We start from the raw sequence: 14,459 nt of genomic DNA, 5'->3' as shown, positions 1-14,459 counted from the left end.
CCACTCACCTCCGCCTTACACAGAACCACATCTCCTTCAGAAAAGAACTTAAAACCTGGCTATTCGATAAATAATTAACCCCCTCCCCAAGCGCCTTGAGACCCTCTGGGTGAGTAGTGCGCTATATAAATTCTTGAACTTGAACTTGAACTTACAACGTCTCTGGAACAGAATTGACTCGATCGCCCCCCCATCACCCGCGTGGGAGCCCACATGCCACAGGTCTCTGGTTGAGGCACAGAGTGACAACAGTACCCAATTGTAACAATTCTGTCAGTGGTAAATTACAGCGCTGCAGAACACCAAACGGAGGTAAACTGCATGCGGCACACATTTGCCACCAACGTTAATTGCCACCAGACAGTAAAGGTTAGAGCTAGGGGATACACATACATTCATTTATAAGTTAATCACTGCTAAACAGGACATCCGATAAGAAGGCTCAGAATAAGGAGCAGTATATTAAATTATTTTAGAGTATTCAAAAAAGTGGGCAAGAAATGTAAAATGTATTTTCAATGTAAAGCCCATGGGTATTGCTTTAATTTGCCGTATGCTTTTGTAGCGGTAAAGTCACAAACGAGAATATGCTTTTTTTTCACGTTAAAGGAAATATTCAAAACCGGCAGACACGAGCACTGGCAAAGCCAATAGGTTTCCAAGACCTAGTAGCGTTTTCAGTGGTTAGGTCGAGGACCGGAAATGCTGGCTTGCCAGCTTCCGGTAGGAGATCTTATGTCTCTTAGTAGTGTGGTTTAACCCGCCTCTCTACTCCATTGGCTGGCTTCCTAAACGGAGGCCAGCCATTGGAGGAGAGGGCCGTCACTCCAATTTAGCCCCCTCTCTTTCGGATTCGGGGGCAAGTTTTTGGCATTCTTTCGCCCTGTGACGTCACCCGTCACTCAGAACACCTAAACACGCCCCAAATCCGAAAATGTTTAGAGCTTTGTGGCCGCCATTTTGCTCGTCGTTAAGATGAGGTCGGGGGTCTCTCCGTCCTCTCGTTGCCTGTCCCTCCTCAGATCTGATGTGTCAGGATATAGTAGTCCAATTCGCTGAGTTTTTAAAAATGCTAAGCAAATTTGCAGAAAGTCGAAGGCAAAAAAAAAGGAGAATTGCATTAAGTCCTCATTATTTCCACCTCATTATCACGTCAGTGGGTGGACTCGCAGAAAGCATTGTGTTAATGGAGGTCAGCGCCAATGAGCATGAGCCCCGCGTTCTGCACGCGCCGCTCCGGCTCATTGTGTTCCAATGCTCTGTCATCTCTCTTTGTATTTCAGGAATATAATTCCGGGGTCACGCAGAGAAAGAGAAAAAGCATTGACTGGAAAATGTCAACGGTGAGCATGCGCTTATTACTTTTTACAGCTACCAATTCCTCTAGCTGCAGGGGTGATGCTGGTAATGTTGTAAAGTAATTTAACTTTCTGCCAGCATTGTCGGGGCGAACGGATTCTCGTACTTTCTAACTTCCTTCCTTTCCCAGCTCGGGGAAAAAGGAAGCCACAATTTCTCCGGGGTGCAGGCGCACACATCTCGGCTCGAGCTGCCCCAACACCGAGCTCATAATGTGTATTTGTTGGATCCGCGAATCTCTGAAGCCCTCGATCCCCTAATCTCCAAGTTAAAAAGGGAATGGACCGAAAATGGGTTTCATCGACTGCAATCCCCAAGCTCGCTTCACCTTGATGTAAAAATCTTTAAAGCTCATTAGAAAAATGGTGCTCTGAATAGAGGTGTTTGTTCGTGGCTTGATTCGCTCCAAGCCACCCTCCCGCAATAGTCTCGGCTTATTTACTTCTTGCCAATGAACCTCTGTTCTTACGGCCCGAAAAGGAAACCACACTAAAACTAACGCCTACCTCTGATAAATGAGTTCAAGTGATGTGTCAATTGTGTGGTTTCATGTACAATGCAGTGGCAGTTTAGCGCTTAAAAAAAACATGCAAGCAGCCCACTATACCATGCATAAAAAGACTGAGCACAGGCTAAATCTTGCAAAGTAGGTCCCTTACCGTGCTCATCTTATACAATATCCTCTTTGCTTCCGGTACAAAATCTACATCCTTCTCCTGATCTACACATAGCCTTCAAACTATGATCCAGAAATCCCCTCTTTTGGCCTACCTTTTTTGATCATAGCAACCTGTACAGGCTAATACAGCCAGACTCGATTTTTTTTTACCAACAACTTCCTCCAATGGTGATTACACCTGGTATAAAGAATAAACTTCCCCAGAGCTGTATTTGTAAGTTGCACATTGTCTACTTGCAATTTGTAATAATTCTTTGTTTCAGTTAATTAAAAGCATAATATTTTTATTGAAATATAAAACAATTACAGGTGTAATATTTCATAATTAAGAAGATAAAATGGCGAGAAAATACACACTGATCATAGAACAATCTCATCTTCAATAAAAATGGCCCTTAAAACTGGTCGGAACTTTGAGCAAATATATAAGAAACACAAGGCTCCAGTTACAGAACAGTGCAATTGTGCCTTCCAAGCATAGGTCAATACCTTCTTCAGTACCATAGCCTATAAGAACAAGGTTAATAATAACATATCAGTGCAGATCTGTGCTTGTGCAAGTGTAAAAATCAGATTACGCATCAGTCAGCCTGTACAATTCAACTTCGATAAGTCTGTGCAGGCATGCAAGTCATATAAGGCACCAGTCATGGAAGTGCAATCGTGCCTTTAAGTATGGGGCTATAACCCCTTCAATACCATAGCCTCTAAGACGTAGCATAATAATTACTTAACAGTGTAGAGCTGTGCTTGTGCAAATATTCAATTTAGATTAAGCATCGGTCACTCTGTGCAAATTCAGGGTATTGTAGCCAGCCCTCCATCCAGTGGCTCCAATGACATTGGTGAGAACTTTGACTGGGACAGCTCAGTTGGAGCCCTAATCAAAAATCTCAGACATTTACAGATTAACTGAGACTCCACTGGGCTAATACTTGCAATTATAGCTTCTTTGCTCCTGTGAATGCCTCTTTCGTTGAAGCATCTCTTTAATATTAATGAACAAGACTTGAACGAGACAATGGTCTCTGCATTATTAAAGGTAGAGCTATTGCCATTGCTCATGACAAATTTTTTCATTTTTTTTTAAACATAAATAAATGGTATTGTCATTTACAATGGCAATAGGTGAGTATTAGAGAGTAGTAGAGCGTATTCGCGGACAGAGCCGCGCACACACACACACAGACAGAGCCGCGCACACACACACACAGACAGAGCCGCGCACTCACACAGACAGAGCCGCGCACACACCCACACAGACAGAGCCGCGCACACAGACAGAGCCGCGCACACACACACACACACACACAGAGCCGTTTGTGTGTGTGTGCGTGACTCTGTGTCCGGGAATACTCTCTACTACTGTCTAATGCTCTCCTATTGCCATTGTAAATGACAATACCATTTATTTAGGTTTTAAAGAAAAAGAAAATGAAAAAAAATGTCATGAGCAATGCCAATAACTCTACCTTTAATAATGCCGAGACCATTGCATTGTAAATGCTTGTTTTAAAAGATGTTGCACAGCAGCGTAGGATGCTGTGCAACATGGCGTAAGGTACATTTTTTAAAAAGCAAAGTGGAATGCGCAGCCAGCACTGACTGCAGCGCAGTGTTTTGTGTTTAATTACTTTAATGTTGAACAGCAGCCAGCGCTGCTGTGCAGTTTGTCTTAAAACAGCGCAGGGAGGTGGGAGTGGCAAACAACAAGAGGGAGGAGAGTGGGAAACAAAAAGTGGAGCATGAGGATGGCAGTGGAGTGGATTAAAGAGAACGACGGCAGGGGGAGGTTTGAAAAAGATTGCATGGCAGGATAGAAAGATCAGAAGGAGGGCGAGGGGAGGATTGAAACCACGGACAGCAGGAGGAGGGTGAAGGAGAGTGATGACAGATGCGTACACTAACAGTGCATGGCAGAAAATATGTTAGAAAAACAAACGTGGGGGCAGGAGGGGGGGTACCACCTGGCCAGTTAAGGACATTTGCCACATGTAGCTGATCTTGGCCAATTTTCCATGGCTGGGACGAAGACTCGAATCTCAGGGGGAAGCCAGAGGTGAGGAGGAGGTGGTGCTGACCAATAAGAAGCCAGGAAATGAGTGACGTGGGAGCCAACCAATGGTAAGTAAAGATAAGTGATAGACTGATCAAAGCTTCTTTTATGTTTTTTTCTTCTTAACAAGAGATTTCGCAAGCCCGGTGAAATGCTGTGCAGGTTAAACCTAAATGACAAGTACGCGCCGGGACGCCCCTTTCCTGGGGCAGCTGCGGCCTCTACAAGCTATCTTAACATAACATAACATAACATGCGGATAGACCTAATTTTAACCCCTTACCTGTGCCGCAAATTCCGCAGCGGCGCGGGGAGGTTAGCGGCTAAGTGCAGCGCTTCCGTGCTCATGACGGGACCACGCCATCATGAGTCACGGGTGGCATGTGCTCGTGACGCCATGGTTCCGTTATGACCACTCCCGCTCATCAATTCGCCTGCACAGGTGAGGAATGAGTGCCGCATGGGAGGAGCGGCCGCAGCATGATGGAACCACGCCGTCATGAGCACACGCCGCCCATGGCTCATGATGGCATGGTTCCGTCATGAGCAGGGAAGGGGCTAGAGTAGTTAATGTTTTATGTATTTTGTTCAAAGTATTTGGTCAACTTTATTGGGGAGAAAAAAGCAGTGGGCTGCACAAGAGGGTCAATTTACAACTGGTGAAAACATTGCCCATACCCAAAACGGTTTTAATATCAGCAACATGGATAGATATGTAGCGAACAATGTGTTCATCCATTATCTCCTATGTTCAAGAATCGTGCATTAACAAAGTTTCAAACTCCAGGAGCTGCTTGTGGGCAGTATATCTCAAAATTTCGGTAGCACTACCGTTCCTGCGTTGTAGATTTCCAATTGTTAAAGGCTTACAACAAGTAACACAGCATTCACTGCAGGTTCCAATTTCGGATCTGGTCAGATGGATTCTAGCTTCCGGCAGTAATTTTTCCCTTTTTTACAGGGTAGCATATTTGCTATTCTCTAGGGTGTCTGTATTAAGGGGTCGATTAGGATGGTGGAAGGAAGGACGACCGCCGGCCTGGAGTATGCGGAAATTGCCTTTTTCAGTCCGCCAGCCGCGGCTATTCCGTCAGCCATATTAGGATGGGAATCACTGTTAATTTTCCGTACGCCGCGGAAGTACATGCACTGCCGCGTAAATACACCCGACCCCGCGGCAGACGTAACCAATCCAGAGACACCGCCGTACGGAATGACGTCTCCGACCTTCCTCTAAATCACGATGGCGAAAATGACATGGCAAATCGCTGCGGAGAAACCAGCAGCCTGAACACGGCGGATTCACCACAGCGGAGAGGAAAACATAGCAGAGATACCCACCACAGGCAGACCGCCGTCATGGACCCAGCTCTACACGCATTTCCGCTACTCTTAGTGCTCCACCACCAGCAAGTCATGGACCGTCGCCGACGCCGACGCAGGTAGGCAAAAACACCAACTCCTGTCGGAAGGGGAGTACCTGCCGGGACTGTGACGTAGGGAGGGTGAGAGGCAAGTTGGGGGTCAACAATGTATGGTAGGGGGAGGAGCCAAGCTCGACAATGAGATGGCCGCACGTTAGCTCGGCTCCGCCGCCCTACCTGCCTGAAATCTATTATCCTGTCGATTATCCTGCCCAAAACGGACAACAACTTGTATGCAGAGCTTTGCAGCGGTGGGTCCGGTGTTCGGTGGATCCACAGCGGGGCCCTCCGGGATAGTGCGGCCTTCCCGGGGCTGAGACCGGGGCCTCGCCCTTAGCGAGTTGCCGGCGAGACGGTGTCGGCGGCGGCCTCGGGTGGAGGTCTGGGGCTGGCCGGAATCTGCCGATGTGCGAAGAGCCCGGAGGCACATGAACGCGCCTGGGACACTCGTCCGGTGCTCCAGAGGTGGTGTGCGGCAAGTCGTGGGGTGGGGACGCCGTGTCTGGTGGCTCCCCCCGTTGTTGCCGTCCGGCCGTACCGGGTTCCTTCACTAGGTGGCGAAGAAGGACTTTGGTGGAGCGGTGTCACCGGCGGGTCCCCCTCCCCTGTTATCATTATTTCAGTGCTGTGGGTCCAGTTTGTGCGCCTGAAGGGGGTTCCGCCGGGGTTCTGCAGTTGAGTTCACCCTTGGAGACGAATCCGGAGAGACGGCGTAATTGCTGCAAAATGGCGGCTGCTGCCATCTTCTGTGTATGGTCCCGGGACGCCGAGTTCTTGCCCTTGCACTCCTCCTGGGCCTATACTGGTGAGCTCGAACCCACGCTGGGCGACGTCCTGCAAGCTTTGAGGTCCTGGAGGTCGACCTTGGTCCGGGATTCCTGCGTGCGGGGAGAAGTAATGGCCGCCATTCCTCCCGGGCCAGCGCTTGAGGACGCGGATGGGTCCGGTGCAGTCGTTGATTGTTCCCCGCTTCCTGGCTGGGGTGGCGATGGTCCTACCCATGAACGGGTGGAACCGCTGGAGTCCATTGACATTGGTATGTACGGCTGTTGTGAACAGTATCTGCATTGCCAGCGTGAGAGGGGGTCCCATTGGCTGTTTCCGTTGATACTCCGGCAATTTTTCCATGGCCTTTCTTCATTGTCATGTCCTTTGCCCACTGGGTCGACGTACTTAGCTACGATGGCCAAGAAGGGACTAGGATGAACCCAGTTAATTTCGGAGGACTACTGATTGGTATATGGAGTTACGGACTGCCTTACATTGTGATACTTTTTTGATTCCTTCGTATTTGGGTGTGGCCGAACACTTGCCAGTTTCGTTTTGGGTATTGCTCATAGCGTAAGTGGGCGGGGGCGGGGGCCGTACCATTTGCTTCTGGTTCCTCTCCCCAGGTTCTTTCTTCTTTCTCCCTTCTTTTCCGTTTCTCTATATTCTCTTTTCTATATTTCGGGTTCACCATTAGGGCGACAGGCACGCTGCTGGGGGGGGGGGGGGGGGGGGGGGGGGGGGTGGGCCGTAGCCTTCTGCAGGGGTGCAGGGTGGGATGGGCGGAGTGGGGTCTATTAGGTATTTCTTTGTTTCTATGGCTCTTTTGTATCCCTTCCTTGGGTCTCCACGACTGTTTGTAACCCCGTGGGGTGAGTTACAGTGAGGGGAGGAATATGTATTTTACAACGCATGATACTCTTGGCACTGTTTCTCCTGATTTGTCGCTCCGCCCCCAAGCACGTTCGCTATTTGTATTATTGCTCGCCATTATCATTGAGGGGCGGGTACAATAACGTGGAGTCCCCCTACTTCTTTCTTCTTGGGTTTTCTCGTTTTCTTATTTCTGGGGTTGGGATGTATAGTGATTGCAGCCTATTTGTTTCCCTGATGGGTTTTATTACTGCGGAATTGCTGTTCAGTTAATCTCTGGGTACATGTGGTTGGGCGTGGACACGACCATTGAAGAACTACAAACGGACCTATGTTTTGCACGCTATGGACCTTTCTGACTACTGCTCTTCTGTTGTACTGTAACGAAACAGTTGGATTATTCCCGCCATGTACTCCAAGTTGCTATCTATACGACCGATCCTTTATTCTTTAAATATAAAAAATTAACCTCCTCTAATCCTGTGTTGCGTGGTTCTAGTTAGTTGATAATATTGACTTGCAGCGCCGGGTAATATCGGTTAACCACTCTGTGCCTTTAATTGACGATGGTGCTTTCCAGTTTTGCTCCGTGGCCGGCCTCCGGGTTGTAGGCCCGTATTTGTATGCATCCATTTTCTCGAATAAAGGTTTTCAAAAAAAAAAAAAAAAAAAAAACAATGTATGGTAAACTGATGTATGCAGGTAAGTCACCATATAAATAAATCGAACGAGTCTGACCCCACCCACACAGAACACACACGCACCGCCAACAAACAGCCACACCACGGACAACGCAACGGAGCAGAGCACACGACAGAAACCATGCCCACTATCGACTAGGCAGGCAGGCAGGAATGGCTAGGCCACACAGCTCACAGGCCGACATACGCACACCAACACACAGGGCATACCACACATAAGGAGACATGCTGGCCCACCCTCAGGCCAACCCCACACCTACCCCACTAACAGACAGGAGCCCATACACCACACACCACAAAAGCAACACTGCTGCACACACATAAACAACCAACACACACACGATGAGCCCTGACATGTACACTGACAAAGTCGACACTGAACAACCTACTGTGTACCCACAAATCATGAGTGTGACACATGCACCAAATAAAAACATCCACATAACCTGCATTGCATGGGAAGGCACTGTTGTCCCAAAATAAGCCTCTGAGTGTCTCCTCCACCCTTACACAGTCCACAGCTACATTCTAATGACTATCCCCCCAGCCAAACGAAAGGAAACAGTCCAGGGCAATGGTAATGTGAAAGTAGCAGACACAGCATATACGATAGCACCAATATATCAACAATGCAAGGAGACAACCAGGAATGACACAGAGAAACCACTACACAGGAGTAACTAGCTTTATAGCACATAATAGAGTATGAGTCCTAGAGTAGCCAGGAGCATGGCCACTGGATAGAATTGAACAGGTACATGAGAGGGGCAACGAGCATCAACAGCCCATGGCACAGAACGGGTACATCTGAGGCAGCACATGAGAGGGGCAACGAGCATCAACAGGCCATGGTACAGAACAGGTAAATCTGAGGCAGAGGTGGGGGTTTGAGGGCTGAGGAGGAGCAGCACAGGTAGACGGGAGTGCAAAGCACACGCCTGCAGGAAGAGTAGCCCCCTGTGGAGAAGTGTGGCTCACTGGTTAGAGCAGGCAGACCCTGAAGCAGAGGTCAGACCCGGGACCAGGGTTCAATTCCCGACGCGGCAGGGTCTTGAGCTCAAATGTCCATGGACTCGATAATTCTCGCTTCGGTGCCTGACCTAATCATGGGTTCACACTCTGCAACTCTGGGCAATAGCTTGCTTAATCTCCACAACGCCCCCCCCCCGCGGCGGGATGCCTGGCTTTCACCTTGGGGATGCCCTGTAGGGGCTATCTCACACGGAAAAACCAGGACGGGTTCCCAAGGCAAGCGCGGAGATACCCCTTTGGGGGGTCGATTCTGGCGCTATATAAGAATATATTAAGAATATATTAATAATAATAATAATAATAATAAAGTGCATCAAAAGTCCATGGTACAGAACAGGTACATCTGAGGCAGCACATGAGAGGGGCAACAAGCATCAACAGGCCATGGTACAGAACAGGTACATCTGAGGCAGCACATGAGAGGGGCAACGAGCATCAACAGGCCATGGTACAGAACAGGTACATCTGAGGCAGCACATGAGAAGGGTTAAGTGCATCAAAAGTCCATGGTACAGAACAGGTACTTCTGAGGCAGCACATGATAGGGGCAACGAGCATCAACAGGCCATGGTACAGAACAGGTACATCTGAGGCAGCACATGAGAAGGGTTAAGTGCATCAACAGTCCATGGCACAGAACAGGTACATCTGAGGCAGCACATGAGAGGGGCTAAGTGCATCAACAGTCCATGGTACAGAACAGGTACATCTGAGGCAGCACATGAGAAGGGCAACGAGCATCAACAGGCCATGGCACAGAACAGGTACATCCGAGGCAGCACATGAGAAGGGCTAAGTGCATCAACAGTCCATGGTACTGAACAGGTACATCTGAGGCAGCACATGAGAGGGGCAACGAGCATCAACAGGCCATGGTACGAAACAGGTACATCTGAGGCAGCACATGAGAGGGGCAACGAGCATCAACAGGCCATGGTACAGAACAGGTACATCTGAGGCAGCACATGAGAGGGGCAACGAGCATCAACAGGCCATGGTACAGAACAGGTACATCCGAGGCAGCACATGAGAAGGGCTAAGTGCATCAACAGTCCATGGTACAGAACAGGTACATCTGAGGCAGCACATGAGAGGGGCAATGAGCATCAACAGGCCATGGTACAGAACAGGTACATCTGAGGCAGCACATGAGAGGGGCAACGAGCATCAACAGGCCATGGTACAGAACAGGTACATCCGAGGCAGCACATGAGAGGGGTTAAGTGCATCAACAGTCCATGGCACAGAACAGGTACATCTGAGGCAGCACATGAGAAGGGCTAAGTGCATCAACAGTCCATGGTACAGAACAGGTACATCTGAGGCAGCACATGAGAGGGGCAACGAGCATCAACAGGCCATGGTACAGAACAGGTACATCTGAGGCAGCACATGAGAGGGGCTAAGTGCATCAACAGTCCATGGTATAGAACAGGTACATCTGAGGCAGCACATGAGAGGGGCAACAAGCATCAACAGGCCATGGTACAGAACAGGTACATCTTAGACAGCACATGAGAGGGGCAACGAGCATCAACAGGCCATGGTACAGAACAGGTACATCTGAGGCAGCACATGAGAAGGGCTAAGTGCATCAACAGTCCATGGTACAGAACAGGTACACCTGAGGCAGCACATGAGAGGGGCAAAGTGCATCTACAGTCCATGGCACAGAACAGGTACATCTGAGGCAGCACATGAGAAGGGCTAAGTGCATGTTATGTTATGTTATGTTATGTTAAGGGAATTTTGTATAGCGCACTGTCACCGGAGGTATCATGGCGCTAAAAGGGTGCTGAGGAAACAGAGGGATTTTAGCGGGATTGTGGGAAAAGCCAGGTTTTTAATGATTTGCGAAATTGAATCAGAGTACCGGAAGTCCTAACTGAGAGGGGGAGAGAGTTCCAAAGTTTGGGGCCGAGAAAGGCAAATCTTCGACCCCCAGATCTACAGAGTTTGAAGGGAGGGACCACCAGAAGATGTAAGTGAAGTGATCTAAGGTTACGTGAGGGACAGTAGGGGCAGATCAGGGATTTCAGAAAGGCGGGACAGGAACCAGAGAGAGATTTGAAAATAAGACAGCCAACCTTGAAGGCAGCCCTTAGGCTAACCGGGAGCCAGTGTAGCTTGATAAGGAGGGGTTTGGCGGACTGCCACTTCGGAATCCCGAGGGCCAGTCTCGCCGCCTGGTTTTGGATGACTTGCAACCTATTGATGGAGCATTTGGGCAAGCCGTAATAGATGGAATTTGAAAAATCCAGGCGGGAGAGAACAAGGGCCATGATGACTTGAAGCAAGGCATCGGGAGTAAGAAGGTAGGCCACCTTCCTGATCCTGCGCAGTTGGAACATGCAGGAGGAAACCACTGTCCCCACCTGCGGCCCCAGAGAGAGCCCAGCGTCAATAGTGACCCCGAGGCTTTTCACCGAGGTTACCGGGGTGGGAGGAGAGCCAAGCTCTGTCGGCCAGAAATATGGACCCCAGTGGACGGCGCTCCTACCCGGCAGGAGGAGCTCCGTCTTACCGGGGTTCAATTTCAGCTGGTTCTGACACATCCACTGAAAGATATGGGACATGACTGCCTGAAAAGTAGGAATAGAAGAAGGAGAGTTTAGAGAGAAAATGAGTTGTAGGTCGTCCGCGTAATTGAAGACGCGGACGTCCCACTGCCTCAGAGAAGAAAGAAGAGGGCGAAGATAGAGATTGAAAAGAAGAGGGGATAGAGAGGAGCCCTGAGGGACCCCACAAGACAGATGTTCCCTAGGGGCCCTAAACGTACCTAGGCTGAGGGACTGGGATCTCCCCATAAGGAAAGATTTCACCCAGGCCAGCGCCAGGCCCTGGATGCCGGCCTGTTCGACACGGTGGAGGAGGATGTTATGGTCCACCGTGTCGAAAGCGGCCGACAGATCTAGTAAAACCAGGGCCTGGGAGGTACCCTTGTCAGCTCCGTCTCTCAAGGTATCTAGGACAGCCAGGATCACAGCCTCCGTAGAATGACCAGGGCGGAAGCCGGCCTGGTTGGCCTCGAGAAAGATGGAACTCTCGATGAACCCCGAGAGACAGGCAGTGACATGGGCCTCCAAGATTTTTGAGAAAAAAAGGTAAGAGAGAGATAGGACGATAGTTTGCCGGGACGGCAGGGTCGGCTCCAGGCTTCTTCAACAGAGGCACTAGAACGGCCTCCTTGAAGGAGCTGGGTACCGTCCCGGAAAGAAGAGAAGAATTGAGCAGAGGAAGGATACAGTCGGGTAGAGAATGGCAGATGTCGCAAAGTATGGAAGGTGGACAGTGGTCGTCAGGGGAGCCAGACTTGATCCGGGCCGCCAGGTTGGCTAAAGATATAGCGTCTAGTGGGGGAAGCTGGGTGATAGAGAAAGCATTATGAGGGGGTGTGATGGGAACAGCATCCAATGAGGTGACCGGGATAGTGCCCTTAATCAAAACAATCTTCTGTAAAAAAAAGGTGCTAAGTGCATTGCAAGATTCCTGGGTAGGGGCCTGGGACAAAAGCGTTCTGGCGTCAGACGTGAACTCGTCCAGAACTCTAAAAATCTCCTTCGACTTACAGGGAGCTGACAGGATACGCTCGGAGACATAGGTTTTCTTGGCTGCAGAGATAGCAGATTTGTACCTATTACGAGCTGCCACATAGATATCTCTACTTGACGGGCAGTAGTCTCTTCTCCATCTGCGTTCGAATTGACGAAGTTCTAACTGTACAGTTTTGAGGAGTGGAGTAAACCATTTATGAGAATGGTTATGACGAGAGCGAGGGAACTTGATTAGTGGGGCAAAGATATCGCTGGCTGATATGAGCCAGTTAGAGACTTGCCCATCTAGCTCATTAATGTCAGAGTCATTGGGGGGAGGCGGACGTGTGTGAGACAGATGAGTTAGCAGTTTGGAAGAGTCGACGGCCTTCCACTTACGAGCCATGCCACCCTCCCGCGAAGGGATCCTGACCTGACCAGCCATCGAGATGGTGGTATCGATAAGGCGGTGGTCCGACCACACGCAAGGTGTAATAAGCGGGTGGGAGGGCTTCACCCCATAGACCCAGATATGATCAAGTATATGGCCACCACTATGGGTGGGGGAGGTGACTAACTGGCTGAAGTTCAGGCTCGAGAGACCTTCAAACAATTCGAGGGCGTGGGGGCCAGCGTCCCTGTGCTGAAACCAATAATTAAAGTCCCCAGCAATAACTATGCGAGGCGAAGAGGTAGCAATGCTAGCAAGCTGCTCAATAAACAGTGCGGGGAAAGAGGGCATGGATTGTGGGGGACGGTAAAGTACCATAAAGGTAACAGCGCCCACCTCAGTTCCAAGACTGAAGACAAGGTTATCTACATCGGGAAAAATCATGGAAGTGGGGGTGATAACCTGAATATCCTTACGTATTACCGCCGCGACCCCTCCTCCAGGGCGACCCCCATGGCGGTTGGTGTTAAGCAGGCAGTAGTCAGGAGGTAATGCTGCCAGTATGTCCGGGAGGGAGTCGTCCGTAAGCCAGGTCTCAGAAAGTAGAAGAACGTCAGGTCTTTCAGTCGTAAGTAGATGGAAAATATCAGTTTGGTGCCTGACTAAAGAACGGGTGTTCAAATATAGTAGGCGGATCTGCATCAACAGTCCATGGTACAGAACAGATACATCTGAGGCAGCACATGAGAGGGGGTAAGTGCATCAACAGTCCATGGTACAGAACATGTACATCTGAGGCAGCACATGAGAGGGGCAATGAGCATCAACAGGCCATGGTACAGAACAGGTACATCTGAGGCAGCACATGAGAAGGGCTAAGTGCATCAACAGGCCACGGTACAGAACAGGTACAACTGAGGCAGCACAAGGACGTGTGTAATGCGCACCGTCCCATGGACAATAATAATGCAAGGGTGGTTACAATGGACATTCCTGACATCAATTACAATCACATTTCAGTGATGTGAACTGCACCTCACAGCACAGAATCGGGTGGACTGTGTGAGCTCCTAGTTTGGGACACAGTCGCAGGATCTGATACAGGAATGGGAGATACAGGCCCAGTACTAGTGGCTGACACATGAGCCATAGACCCAGACACACTGGCAGCACCAGATACAGGAGTGTGAGACACAGTCACAGATCTACTGACTGACACATGAGCCATAGACCCAGACACACAGGCAGCACCAGATACAGGAGTGTGAGACACAGCTACAGATCTAGTGACTGACACATGAGCCATAGACCCAGACGAGCGTTTGGACAGGGGTAGGTGTACTAGAGGCTACACCCGCATTATTTACCTGACTTTTCGCGGGCGTCCATTCCCTTGACCACTGGAGGAGAGCTTTTAATTAGTATTTGGTATCATCCAGGAGCAGCTTCTATGTAGCAGCTATAACCACATAGCGGGGACACATGTCCCCTGTCTCGCCCTGGCTGAGATAAGAGGGTTCTCATTTTAACTTTTATATATTTTGTTCACGTGCACTTCACTGTTTTTGTTTTTGGGTCCTGAAGAAGCGCCAATGACCTACGGGCGATAGAGGCGCAAAACATGTTGACCTCGACTAGTGACA

Source organism: Lissotriton vulgaris, chromosome 10 (assembly GCF_964263255.1).
Source record: "Lissotriton vulgaris chromosome 10, aLisVul1.2, whole genome shotgun sequence".
Classification (NCBI taxonomy): domain Eukaryota; kingdom Metazoa; phylum Chordata; class Amphibia; order Caudata; family Salamandridae; genus Lissotriton; species Lissotriton vulgaris.
This window is presented reverse-complemented; position numbering follows the sequence as displayed.